The 11,838-nt window shown below is 42.2% G+C and overlaps 1 protein-coding gene across 2 annotated transcripts in view; it reads right to left on the reverse strand.

Moving 5' to 3' along the window:
- chst8 (carbohydrate (N-acetylgalactosamine 4-0) sulfotransferase 8) overlaps positions 1-8,409 on the reverse strand; it is a 227,987-nt gene extending 219,578 nt beyond the window's left edge. For both annotated transcript variants that reach the window (XM_086189537.1, XM_086189502.1), the window contains exon 1: positions 8,182-8,409. The gene's annotated coding sequence lies outside the window, so the exon portion shown is untranslated. The remainder of the gene's footprint in view (positions 1-8,181) is intronic.
- Positions 8,410-11,838: the final 3,429 nt, after the last annotated feature.

Genomic DNA, 11,838 nt, shown 5'->3' on the forward strand with positions numbered 1-11,838 from the left:
TGCATTCTGGAGGCACAAAGAAGTGTTGCAGGGGGGAACACTGTCTTTGTGAGCTCCAGAAACCGATGAGTGAGAACTCCAAAGACAAAAAAAACCCAACTTATTTTCATTTGAATCCTTATTTGCTTGTTGCCGTAAAGCGTACACTCGTGCTTACGTCGAAGGAGGCCATTTGTCAACGTGGCTTCAGTTTAGATCTCATTTTATCATGTAATTATGACGAGATAAATCTTTTGACTCTACAGTTTAAATCTAAATTATAGTAAAATTATTTGCTTAGTGTTGTTGTGTTGCTGAAAGGTACAGTATGAAGTATATAATGAGTATTTTACAGTTAAAATCCACTATATTGCAGTCTTTCCTTTTACTGTGTCATACAGTTGACTGATTTGTTTTAGTGCATTATCTGGCATGTATTTTAACATACATAATAATAAACCTTTCCCCCAAACTAACTAAGCATGTCATAGAAATTACAAAAACAATTTCACTTTAAAGCATAAAGGTGTTTTCTTGGGGGGGGAGAAAAGACCATTTTAGTCCTAACAGGTGGTCAGTTTTTGCTGCATCTCTGTCCAAAGCTTCCCACAGATCTCTGGTCTGTGGTCAGCAAACTCACATCAATACACGCTTGAGAAAAACATCCCTCACGAGGCTTAGAAGAAGGCAGAAATTACAGCAGAGAAAATCCAAAGCATGTAATTTGTGATCCAACAATTATCTCAAAAAATAACCTTGCCTTAAATTTGATCTGCACTGCTAAATCACCACAGATTACTGAAGTCTTGTGAAAGTGTACTTAAATCTTAATGTTAATTCAGCTGTTGAAGCAAATATAAGAGCTTCCCACAGACAGTAAAAGGTTTCGGCTGTCAAGGCTATCATTATTTTTTCATTAATTTGCTGGGAAAATGTATATGTCCACACAGAAATTAAGATGAACTCCTTGTGTAATTAAGGGAATAGTGAAGTAAAGAAAAGCGTCGCCCTCGCATCTGCAGTTCAGGTAAACTTTCTTTTCTCACGGTGTAAAAATTAGTCCATTCATATACTTTCTGGATGAATTAATATAAGTATATTAAATTCTTTGAGCAGGCTCCACCGCAGCTCAGGGACCCAAGCAGCAAGTGTTCAATCCCATTTCATCCTGAACAATAAAAGGCTTTGATGCCACCTCCAAGGTGTGACATCTGCCTCATGTATTATGAACACATAATATACAGTACATACTGTAGGCTGTCATTGCGAAATCCTTTTGAAACTAAAAGAACACTTTGAGAGCGCAGACCTCTGCCAAAGCCCACGCTTCTATTAGATGCCAATTCTTCCACTGAAACTATCAAAAATATCTAAAAGGTATTTGAGTATGCCAGATTTTTCTTCGAAAACAATGAAAAATTTCCTTTAAAATGATGAAAATGTCACACAAAAAGAAAAAGCCTTGAATCTCAAAAATTTTAAAATAAATAAATAAAATTGGCCAAGTTTAGCGGAGTTGCGTTTGTAGCATTGAAAAGAGAGACTGGGGCGGCTTGTTTACAAATAATCCAACATCACTACAGTTTGCATTTGTCAGTCGACATGGTTATACAACACAACAAACACCAGGAGTTTCCTGTTTGTCAAAGATATGGTCACAGTCCTGTTTCTGGCCACGCTGACTGACAGGATGTGAGCCTTCTCCCAACATGGCCTAGTAGAGCAGTTGCTAAGCACCCTATATCTCATATTCTACCCTCAACAACAGTTTAGGAATCATTCGTTTGGAAAAAATTCCCCCACAACCCCCTTTTAACACATGCGTGCGCGCGCACACACACACACACACACACACACACACACCTTCAGTCCTGCACCAACTGCATCACTGGTCACATGATTGACAGCTGACTGCTCTCATGTCTTTTTGGTCAGCAGTCTCAGCCCATCCACTTCCTGAATGCCATGGTTTTCAAAGTCCCCTTCACTGGGACTGGGATGGCGCACGAGGCCGGCCTGCTCAGTTCCTTCGGTGAATAGTTGAAGATGTGCAGCAAATTTGAAACAAGTTTTTCAACAAGAACGTGGTTTAACTCAGACATCGATTTGCACACTTGTGATTTTCTCACTGAAATACAAAAACAACCACACATTTCTCCTGTGGTGGCTCAGAACAATGGAGGGAGGTAAACTGAACGAGAATTAACCAGGTGGGTCTTTGCGTAACCCTGCTGACAGAGAAACAGCAATTAAAACATCAGCACATTGTTTGGGCTACAAAAGGAATCAAAATGAATCACAAATGCAATCAATTTTTTTCTTATTTTCAAATCACACGAAGGCACAATATTTTTTTTGAGGTAAATTGTGTGTTAAAATCCCATTCTAAATTAGATTCCGTGGTGCTGCAGAGATGTCCTGCCTTCACATCATCTTCTACAAAGACACAGGAAAACATCTTTGTTTAAAACAGGTCTCCAAATGTACCATCGTCATTTGTGATAATCAATGAAAATGAGGATAACGATGCAAAAAATTAACATACCACATTTTATCACAAATGATATGCAAGCATCAGTCAAAAACATCTTTTTTTTTTCCTCCCACAGAAATCATGCAAACCTTGGAGGCCTTTGTCCATTAACGTTAAAGGAAATTCTCAGATTGTATTGAAGATTAGGAGTTTTGGTCTAATTCCCATAAAGATAAATGCTCAGAGTGCTTTTTGTTTCCAAATGAATTTTTATATTGGTGTATTAATTCTGTTTAAAAATAGAGCACGGCGGAAACGGCGTGTCCTCCACTTCCTGCAGGGTTATTTACGCAGCGCTGAAGGTCTCCACTGCCTTCTATGGCCATGTTTATCTTGTTCAGCTCTCAGGAGATCAGCCTGGAGTGAGTCTCCTGACGACAGTGGGCTTCTCAGAGGCATATTAACAAGATGGAAACAAGCAGAGCTGACGCTACTGGACCATTAATCTCTCACTCTGCCATCTCGGCAGATGGAAAGGAATTGGCACATCATACTTGTGCCACCAGCATTGGTCCCGTGGGGATGCAAACGTAGTGGTTGTCAGACTTTGAGGGATAGCGTCTCATAAGGAAGTAGAAATGACAAGGAAATACATTGCCAAATTAAAGACTTTGGGTATTATTAACATTTGGTACACTATTACAATAATACTTCAATCCTACAATGTATTACAGGTGAGGGTGTTGGGATCTTTGTTTTGTGTACGTGTATTGTGCCCAAGGTCATGAGTAGTAATAAATTATTTAAAAAATGTGTGCGTGTGTGTGTGTGTGTAAACTGTACATCTCCTAAGCTTATAAAAACCTTAACCCTAACAAACGATCTGCATATATACAATCCAAGAAAACACATGCATCTTAAATGTTACCCCATATATAACAGAAATACTGCATTTTTAGTTTGCATATGTAGTTCAACTTAAATGTGTCACAGCAAAAGCTACATATTTTTCCATAAAAACATGAACAGAGCTGATGTCTAGATGCTGAAAAGAAAAATAAGCCAAGTAGTGAGCCCTGCAGGACACCACATAAGAAAAAAGACAGGAAAAAAAACAGCACGAGGTGGAAAACAGGAACCCTCTGGAGACAATAATGGTATTAATGGTCTGTGGATGTCACGAGGTCAGGAATCATGAATAATTTCCCATGGCAACTTGAGCTGGCCCCTTTTGATGTGTGGAAAATTAATATTCACCATGTGCTTTTTTTCATATCCTCGTCATCTAAAACATTTGTTTTTTTTCTTGCTGAGGTTAAGAGTGCTGCATTAAGAAGACTAACAGTCAAACTAATCAGCGTAAGTCTACCTCAAAACAGACACCCCCCCCCACTGAGGGAGCACTGGCAACAATTTCCATTCTTTTGTTACGCTTTTTTTTTTTATGTAGTTGTTCAAACATCGGGGTTTTAAGGCAGGTCGAGCTGTTTTACAACAAAATATTCAAATTAATAGTGCTCTTGTTCTGAGGGGGGGGGGGGGGTGATTCTTGCCCTGAAATCAGTGATGACTTTCAGCTCATGTTATAAACGTGCATTTGTATTTTGTGGTGCACCGATCACATCAGCACCCTCAGCACCCCATTTGAAAACACCAAACATCAATGCCACAGCAAACCTCAGTGCCAACCTACAAAACTACAAACTGCGCATCGAAACTAGGAAGTGTTAGCAGAGAACCATCCACCATATTTTGAATTTGAGAGATGTCTGCAAAACGCGTGTGGCATCAACAGGAAATGTGCCCAAGACTGGCTTTTTTTTTTTTTGCCTCCTCCAACACCGAGCAAGTACAAGCCCTCATTGCAGACCCGCTCTAGCCCACTTCCTGTCTCAGTCTACAGCAAGTGCAAGTATTTTGGCACTAAAGAGGGAATTTTCTAACATTTTTAGCGTGCATTTGCAGCAGCTGAGCACGTTTTCATCTTCTATGCACGACACAATAGTGAGTGTAGCGTGAAGAAAAGAGTGAGGCAATCCAAGTGGCAAACATATTGAACAGAAATGTAAGATGAGGAGGCTTCAGGGGCCCCGGCAGAAAGGAGCGAGAGACTTGACCGACCGACCATTGTTGCACGAGCATGTGTCACTGTTGAGCAGGACTCACTCTGCAGTTGGCTCAGGTGCAAAATACTATTAGGATGCTGCAAACGATGAGAGATATCTCAGCTCAAATAACAGAAAGGGCACCAGCGTGAACAAAACAACATCATTAAAACCATCTAAAGGCAGCACCTGGAGACGACGCCAGCTGGCACTTACAAACCCCTTTCCTCCTAAACTTATTTTCTCGCCCCAGAAACATCTGACCAATAAGAGCATATTGACACATTTGGTTCACTTCGATTTTCCTCTGTGTGAAAATAAACCAAACCAAAAGGGGAAAATGTCCCAAATTTACAAGGTCACAAACTGATTCGGACCAGAACAAACAAGGTGTTCAGATGCCTTCTATCATCGGCTTGTTACAGACTCCGACCAGCCAAATACTGAACACTGAATACTTTGAGAGGAGGCAGACTTTGCTTGTGGAGAAAACCTGAAGGGACCTCGTCCTCCGTCTGATGAGTATGAGACTTGTTTCCTGTCAGCTTGAAAGGGCGCTGTCTTTCACCCTTTCATATGGACAAGCTTTCAAAATGCCATTAAAACTAATCAATAGTGTAAAAATGTCAGCAAAAATTCAGTATAATCCACATCTTTGCTTATGCACCCACATGCTCTCTATGTTCCAGATGGTATATAAAGATAATAATATGTAGCAACACGTGTGGTAGCAGGTAATTTAATGCGTAGTGCCAAGAGAGATCTTTGTGGCTCTCTTCTATGGGTTATGTTGACTAAGAAAAAGTTATAAATCTGATAAAAGGAAGCATGAGAAACTGAAATAACCGGTGCATTTAAAGCTGCCCTCCACAGTCACACTGTTAAGTTTACCAAAATGAGTCAAAACCTGAAACCAGCAGCTTCAGCTCGCGAATTCCGTTTGCCCTTTCACCACTCTAGTCCCATACTAGCTCATGTCTGTGCCTACACGTGCAGTAATTCTGGTCCTTTCCAGGGAGGACCAGTGTCTTTGAAGAAGCCCCTCCTTCCATTGCAAATGTCCAAAGCCTGCAAGGAGTAAAGTTTTGAGTTCAAAGCCAGGCAGTTCAACTGTATCAACACAACTTACAGCTGGCAGTAGAGATAACATTGAGGATGCAGGGGAATTGGCTCTCAGTCTAGAGTGACAGTAGTTTGCTTGATGCCTGGTGTCCTATAGCCTAGCAGCAGAAACACTTCCCCTCTGCCAGAGGGGCAACTGAGGGCGAAACACGTGTAACATGAGGATATATTCATCCGTCATGCCAGGAAATAGTATTAAGCTCCTGATTGGTCTGAAAACTAATCTGACCTTTTAAAGTTTATTTTATTTTGCAGGGGAGGGCAGTGGATATTATTGGGTTATAATCTGGCATTTTAAGAATAACAAATATGTGCATGTAAATAAGATGAGGCCTGGGTAAATCTGCTTCTAGTTTAAATCAGGCAACTTACTGCCAGCAACGGCCTCATTTAGTTCAGACCATCACTGGCAGAGAAGGTGATGCAAAGGTTAGGAACCTTATTAACAGAATACAGAAATCTAAATAAGTGATCTGTTCCACAAACCCAGAGCACCTACAGGAGTTTGGACACTGAAAATTATATTTGCATGTGTTTTCTACAGTTTGTGATCTCTCCTCCATCTACTGCCACTGTGATAAGGAGAATGGAGGAGAGAGTGCAGACAGGTGGACTGGGGCGCAGCAGGCAGACAGGATCTACAGAACGTGGTTATTAACTGGGGGCAGTGCTTAATTTGTAAATCATAAGGTATCGGAACGCAAAGTACATATGACACACCAGCGGTAACGAGATGGACACAGGTCCCGGAACGCACAGAAAAACAACATGTAAAACTGTGCTTAATCTGTAAATCGTAAGGTGCCAGAACGCTGAGTACATAGGACAGCTCAGGGGTGAGAGAGGGGCACAGGTCCCGGATCGTACACAGAAAACAACATACAAATGCCCACTTGCCATGATGTGGGACTTACAAGCCTCCCTTTCAAATAATATCCATAGTATCAATGTTATGACGATAATTCCCAGTTATTTAGCCTCCTCTGCGCAGCATAGGTGAATGCCCACATCACCACAGGTGGGACTTAGAGTCTACAGTCAGCAATTCGTTTCTCAACAGGTCGAACTTGTAAAATAAACAAAAAAGAGCTCACAATACATCACACAAATCCTCTATTATTATTATTATTACGGTATTTAAAGATTGGCACGGCGGCCTAGTATTAGAAGGTATGCTCACCATTTAGTTGTCCTAGACACCCCACATCACGTTAGACCCGGCTTGGCTAGCTGGAGGTGAACCAGGCTAGCTGTGGCGGCGCTAGCCCCCTGCTGCAGCCGATTTTGATCGTCAACATGACCGCTGCAGCTGCCCTCGTCGCCGCTTGTGGAGGCTTTTCAGACTCGTTTTAAGCGTCATGCGACTCTTCCTTCTTTTTGAAAAAAGAGCAGATTTATCTGTCTTTTTGACACGTTGGCGTTGAAACAGTAACTGTTTATTTCCTCTCTGCTCGCTACTCAGAGGCGGCGAATTTCGAAAGGTTACTTGTTTGTGTCAGGGGGCGTGGTTTGTTGGCATCAGCGCATCAACAGATCTCCGACTCTTTCAAATGACGTTGAATCTTAATAAACAACATGAAATTCTAAGGATTTGGTCTGTAAATTTATCTATGCACATATTTCTTGAATTTTAAACATTTTTAAAACGTTTTCATATTTTCTTTTAATACAAGAGGTACCGGATCTGCCCAAATAAGTACCGGAACACAGGGAGGCCAAAATTCAGAGGTGCCGGATCTTTTTCCGGCAGGATCCGGCTCAAATTAACCCCTGACTGGGGATATGAGTTGGAACACTTCCGCTCAGCCAGAGACTTCCGCAAGACGTCACAGCACGGAGGCCAATAGAATCAAACGGTCACTGGCCAGTCACTCTAAATAGCTGGTCTTATTAGTCACTCTTGTAGGATTTCAACAATGAAAACTCAGCGTTTGCTAAGTGGCTTGTTGACGTCAAAGCAGCACGCTGACCTGCCAGAAAGGGCAGCGCCAGTAATTACTGGGCTTTTTGTTTGTTTGTTTGTTTGTTGTGGAGCTGCTCATCTCTTCAGTGGTGGTGCTCACGAATTCAGAGTTAACGGTTAATTTGCTGTCAACATCCAAGCCGCACGAACACACCTGAACCCGCGTTGCGCACACGCACAATCCAACAAGCAAATGAGCAAAAACCAACAAACAAACAAAAAAACAATCTGTCCCGCAAATAGGATCTATTAAAAAAAATAGAACACAACTAAGACAGCGCCAGGGCCTGCCTGCACCCACACTCGCAGAAAGCATTTCATCTCACGCAGATGATACGATACAAAGGCTACTCAAAATCAGCCGCCAGTCACCAACACTGCAGCCAGTAAATCAACAGTGGGCTGATTCAACACCACATTCAAAGTATAAATGAGCAACACACAGAAAGAAGCACCAGAATTCAGACTGAGCGCCTCCGTCGCCACATGAATTCAATTAACGCACAGCCACCAAAAAAACAAAAAAACCACGCACTGACCTCAGCTGACTTCATACCAGACACGTCGGTCTGTGTCTGCGGTGGAGTCCTCGTGATGCTCTCCAGGTCCAGGTGCCTCCTTCTCTCTGTGTTGACGGCCAGCAGTTCCAGGTTAGAGTGGTTGGCGTCTCTAAATTCCCATCAGCCATAAAAACCTTCACCAGTCCGACCGGGTGCACTCTCCTGGAAGTACCGACCGACCGGAGACCGCACTCCTGCCGCTGATGCCTTCACTGATAGAAAATGCGCAGCTGGAAAGCACGGGAAGGGTCAAAGGTTAAATAAACTACGAGCTGCGCCATTGGCTGAATTTAATCACCTGTATGAAATTGATCTTTATTTATTTTTATATTCTACAAAACATTTTTCTTTGGTTATGTTTTCTTTTGTTGTGGGCTGTAGTGCTAACAATTCAATACAATTAAATAGAAAAAAGATGTGTGTGTGTGGGGGGGGTGTCTCTCTGGGCTGTCGCTGAGCCCCCTTCGACTACCAAAACAGGGATTAAACTGGCAACCACTTTACCTGATGAGTTTAGCCACCAATTATACAGTGTGTTAATAATAATTAATAATACAGGATAAAAACAGTACCTAATGCACCTGAAAGAGCTGTTAAGTTTATTTATTATCATGGAATGTAAGTGGTAGCATCTTTCTTCCTCTCAGTGATTCTGAGGTGGTGTTGGGGGCAAGTGAGGAATAAATATAAAAATATACTTCAGCCTGGTAAATGCTAGCTTACAAATCCTTTACTGGGTTTTGATAATTCTGTATTTTTCTTAAATGGCCACAGAAAGGTCGGTAGAACAATGAAATGGTTTTAAAATTGATCGCAGAGGGAAAAGCATCGGAGGAGACAGGAGGGGGTCTTCCCACACGGGGCCGCGCTCCTGCAGAGGAGCCGGGTCTGTCCAATAATCAGAGTCACTCTCGATGAAGAGGGTGTAAGGGATTAACGTCTGAGCCTGGAGGACCTGGCACCTCCCAACAAGACTTTGGTGCAAGGTGAAAAGTTGTGGGAGCAATTGTGACATTGTGTTTACTTTCTCTACATTTGATAGGAAGACACCAGCCTCTCACTGACACACCCGAGTCCCATACAGGGCTTATTTCCACAGGGAAAAACCAAAAATGACCAAGAAGACTGTGTGTGTGTGTGTGTGTGTGTGTGTGTGTGTGTGTGTGTGTGTGTGTGTGTGTGTGTGTGTCTGTGTGTCTGTGTGTCTGTGTGTCTGTGAGACTGTGTGCTCACATAGAGCTTTGGAGCAGCACTTTGATCTCTTGTCAACTATGTTATCCACTTGTCAGTTTGCTTGTTTTAACACAGATGGTGAGGGTGTGTATGCTTGGCTTTATGTATCTTTCATTACTAGCTAATGGTGGTGGTATGCAAGTACCGTATAAGACCAACTGCTTCAAATAATCTCTAAAAACTTATACTTCCATAGCTTGACTTTATTTAGGAAGGAAACCTTCCATCTTGTGTCTTTGCAGTATGCAGAGGCCAAAATAAACTGGGTCTTTCTGTTTTCTCCAGCAGGTCTATTTTTCTTTCTTCCTTGTGTGAGGACGCAATCCTCCAGGCATTTAGAGTGACACAAACTCCATAGGACCGCTCTGTTTGTGCTGTGGAAACTCTGACTTTGTGTAGAACACAAACAAGATTCTAATCAAAAACAAAATGCAGCAGGACTTACTGATGCCCTCTCTCACTTTCCTGCCAGTAAGGGGGTCTAGGAACTCAGTCTTGAATCACATCTGATTTTTACGTCAATATGTCACAGGAGCGTCCACGTATAGAGAAAATTCACATTGCTGGGTGGTTCCCACAAACACCACAGACCTCCAGAAATCGTTCATGACCGTGAGTCATTTCCAACCAACTTAGAATGAAAAAGCCGCTGCAAAATTCTCATTTACAACCAATCAACCATGAACGTGAATGGTATGTTCCAAAACTATTTGCCATGGATAAGTCATATAGCTTGGACAGGCAACTAAATCAGTCCCAGCTCACAGCCCTGCGATATCGGCTGATCCACGGGAGCCCACCTGAGCAGATGACCCATTTACTTCCTTGCACAGATTCAGTTGGCTCAGTTGAATCCCTCCTACACACTCTGTCGGTCATTCAAGACATCTTATTTCAGCTGCTTTTGTCTGCTTACCCTCCCTGCTGCTTCTGCAGGTCTCCTTGCAGCCCACCTTCATCTCAAATCCTCCTTTATGGACTCTTTCTTACTGATCCAGGCTAAATTATATTTTATACCTAATTTATGAGCACTTTAGTTGAAATGCACACTTTTGTCACTCACATGGTGGCTGAAGCATCTCATAGTGACATGAAAGGATCTACATTGCTGCTACCTCTCACACGGACTCAGCGGGCCGTGGTTGCCTGTTTCAGGTGCCAAGAGCCGTGACGAAGCACTAGGTGAGCGGTCTACTGTGCGCTGCACAACACATGGTGCCACAATCAGTTTTCCAAGGCCAGACTAGGGTCACACTGAGCTCACCTGTGCACCTGAAGTGAACTTTCAGGTTTCTAAAACTCATGTAAATCCTGATCCTTTCTTTTTTTCTTTCAAAAATAGAACCACCAGTAAATGTGGTTTCTCTCACTGCATTTGGGTCAGTGTAGAGGGTCATTAAAGATGGATGGCACGAGTACCTCCTGTCTCCAAGCAGCAAACCACCGACCGGCCGTGAGGATAAGAGGAATCATTTCATAAAAAAAGCACATAAAATATTGTCACATTTTAAATCCATGACACATTTCAGACTACACACAGATCCAAAACGGCCTGAATCAGCAACAGTGGTCAACTTCCCCAAGGTCACAGCATGAAGGTAACTTTAGCAGTCAGACTGAGAGATGGTCATACTATTTTGGAAACCATAATTGTGACTTGTGCAGCAGACTGTGTTTTAGCTGATGTTTGCTACTCGGACAATCCATACGTGGGACTGTAGTGCTTGACTTCCGTGTGCACGGCTAAAGAAACTGATGAAATATGTAATTCACCCCAGAGAGAGTCTTTCTGTATTTGCTTGTCCTTACAGAAGGACAGGTGAAATAATGAGCACAAGAAATTGGCAGGAAAAGACAGAGGGCAGGAAGCAAAACAAGTAGTAAAAGGAAAAAAATCAGCATGAAAATGTGAAGTCTGAAACGAAATAATCCATCAACCCTTCAAACCAGTGTAGTCGTGTCACACGTCTCGCATCCATTGCTGATGTATCGCCTCAGTGAGAGCTGCTCGCGTTTCACAGCGATGGTGAAAACCCTCTGCCCTATCTTTTCTTTAGGTTAGGATTCTGTCTTTACCTGCATCATGTATCTGCACGCATAATATAATATTTATCTCTCAGACGCCCCCTACATTGTGTTAAGAGAGTTGTATCTCCCCCTACTGTTTTTACTGTAAAAGCACCGTTGAAGAATCCAGGAAAAGAAGACAGTTTAATGTATCTTTACATAGATTTGCATGAGTATTGAGGTTTTGATATGAAAAGCATTTTCTACAGTGACTTTCACTGTCTCATGTGTTAGAATGTTAATGTCAGTTATCACCTGAGTGTTTTGCTTTAAAAAGCAGGTTATTCAGAAACTATGTTGAAAAAACTAAATTATTTCAAAACATAAAGGTGAATT

Source organism: Aulostomus chinensis, chromosome 2 (genome assembly GCF_037954235.1).
Source record: "Aulostomus chinensis isolate RoL2024-O1b breed Wild chromosome 2, RoL_Achi_v1.0, whole genome shotgun sequence".
NCBI lineage: Eukaryota > Metazoa > Chordata > Actinopteri > Syngnathiformes > Aulostomidae > Aulostomus > Aulostomus chinensis.